Below are 2,510 nucleotides of genomic sequence, written 5' to 3'. Positions count from 1 at the left end.
TTTTCACCAGGAGAATCTGTTTTTACCAACGACACAAGATTTGGTATATATTTTGTTAGTAGATGATAGTAGACTACATTGTTCGGCTTATACACTCATCTTGTTCTTTGCTGACAAGTTGTGAGGTTGTGGGTCCCGTCAACTTCTCACTTTTCACCAGGTTGATCTGTTTTCACCAACGACACATGATTTGGGTTATATTTTGTTAGTAGTTGATTGTAGAATACATTGTTTGGCTGATACACTCATCCCGTCCTCTGCGGACTCGTTGTGGGAGTTTAGGTCCCGTCAACATCTCACTTTTCACCAGGAGACTCTGTTTTTACCAACGACACAAGATTTGGGATATATTTTGTTAGTAGATGATAGTAGACTACATTGTTCAGCTTATACACTCATCTTGTTCTTTGCCGACAAGTTGTGAGGTTGTGGGTCCCGTCAACTTCTTACTTTTCACCAGGTTGATCTGTTTTCACCAACGACACATGATTTGGGTTATATTTTGTTAGTAGATGATAGAAGACTACATTATTTGGGTAATCAACTCATCCCGTCCTTTGCGGACTCGTTGCGGTGGTGTGGGTCCCGCCAACATCTCACTTTTCACCAGGAGAATCTGTTTTCACCAACAACACAAGATTTGGGTTATATTTCGTTAGTGGATGATAGTAGACTACATTGTTCGGCAAATACACTCATCTGGTTCTTTGCAGACAAGTTGTGAGGGTGTGGGTCCCGTCAACTTCTCACTTTTCACCAAGAGAATCTGTTTTCACCAACGACACATGATTTGGGTTATATTTTGTTAGTAGATGATAGTAGACTACATTATTTGGGTAATCAACTCATCCCGTTCTTTGCGGACTCGTTGCGATGGTGTGGGTCCCGCCAACATCTCACTTTTCACCAGGTGGATCTGTTTTCACCAACGACACACGATTTGGGATATATTTTGCTAGTAGATCATTGTAGACTACATCGTTTAGCTAATACACTCATCTCGTTCTCTGCGGACTCGATGTTGGAAATTGGGTCCCGCCAACATCTCACTTTTCAGCAGGTGGATCTGTTTTCACCAACGACACACGATTTGGGATTCACTTTGTTAGTAGGTGTTAGTAGACTAACTTTGTTTTTCTATAATAATTGTGTTCACCCACTTCCGTTTCAAATAAGCAACGTTCTGCATGTTCGCGTAAGTTCCGTTCGGCTTGTGCGAGGCCCAAGAAACGCTGTTCGACCTACATTTTGTCCGATTCAATTTTTATCCGACCTTTTTTTTTTCAATGTCGTCGAAATGCAGAAATTTGGGGAGTATGTAGGTGCAGGTGAACGCATGCTTCAGACGTCGTAGAGGGGTCCTTTAAGTGTCGTGCGAGAAAAACTGCGACTATAACGGCGTGCAGCGCCACGTCATGGGAAAAGGGAAAGAGACTTTAGTAGTTGACTGTGGCGTAGTCCAGTGCCGCGTCGGTGTGCCGAGACACGTCACAGGGGGCACGAAGTGTAAGGGTCGTGACGAGATACCGTCACAGTATCTTCTTCTCTTCGGCAAGATCGTGCCGCGTAGAGATCTAAAGGGATAGTAAAAAACTGTTTTTTTGAGTTTTAAACTCAGTAAAAAACACTATTTTACTCGGGCAGTTTTCGGTGTTTTACTCAATAATAGCTGTAAACCGATTATTTCTGCAAGAAGCACCCGCACCCCCCAAAAATGAGTTCTTAGACCAATTAAATTGTACTTGATCCTTGAGTTTTCAAGCTTGTATGTCTTCACATCAGTGATATCTACTTGAGAAATCAATGACCAAGTACAAGAAGTCACGCTGATTCCTACTACCCAACTAGAGAGTCTCTCTATATCCACCCCATCGCATTTGTTATGGGACAATCAGTCGTGCTCCGAAAACTCAAGTGTCATATATTATCACACTTTTAAGTGTAGGGCCATGGTGTCTCCTACTGGTTTAAGTGTAGGACCAAGGTGTACTGCAGTTTAAAGTGTAGGCGAGGAGGCAATAACTCTGGGAATCATGTGTACCGGGTGATTCAGAGCACGCGCCGCCGTGTTGCGGGTTTGCCTATCCTCGACTCGGCGGGCGCACGGATGAGAGGTGAGGAGGTGAGGGGTCCCCTCCTCACCTCTCACCCGTGCGCCCGCCGACTTTGCGACCAATCACTGGCATATTTCAGGGCACCAGGGGATCCTTGAAATCGATTTAACGTTAACGCCGTTAACTCGTTGCGGTTAACGATAACGGGTTACGTTAATCAGGGCCGGTGACGTAAACGACGTTTGGAGGTCGCGTTCTCACATCACCTTGCACACGAGAAACAGTTGATAGCAACCATTCTCAGAACTACACACAGGTAAAACGCCCTTCGACTACAGCTGAGCCTTACCCTTGGGTGTACTCGGTCCACTCAATCGTTACCGAGCGACGCACAATGGTGAAGATCCGAGCTGCAATTTTTGTTGTACTTCATTTTAAATGAGATAAATATTATAA

At 44.4% G+C, this 2,510-nt stretch overlaps 1 protein-coding gene across 1 annotated transcript in view; it reads right to left on the bottom strand.

The window, feature by feature from the left end:
- Positions 1 to 2,510, bottom strand: part of LOC113217565 (DNA-directed RNA polymerase II subunit RPB1-like) — a 13,966-nt gene that overhangs the window by 2,732 nt on the left and 8,724 nt on the right. The window lies entirely within an intron of this gene.

The sequence above is a fragment of the Frankliniella occidentalis genome, unplaced genomic scaffold, assembly GCF_000697945.3.
Source record: "Frankliniella occidentalis isolate FOCC.00 unplaced genomic scaffold, Focc_3.1 Scaffold11, whole genome shotgun sequence".
Lineage (NCBI taxonomy): Eukaryota > Metazoa > Arthropoda > Insecta > Thysanoptera > Thripidae > Frankliniella > Frankliniella occidentalis.
This window is presented reverse-complemented; position numbering and strand designations above follow the sequence as displayed.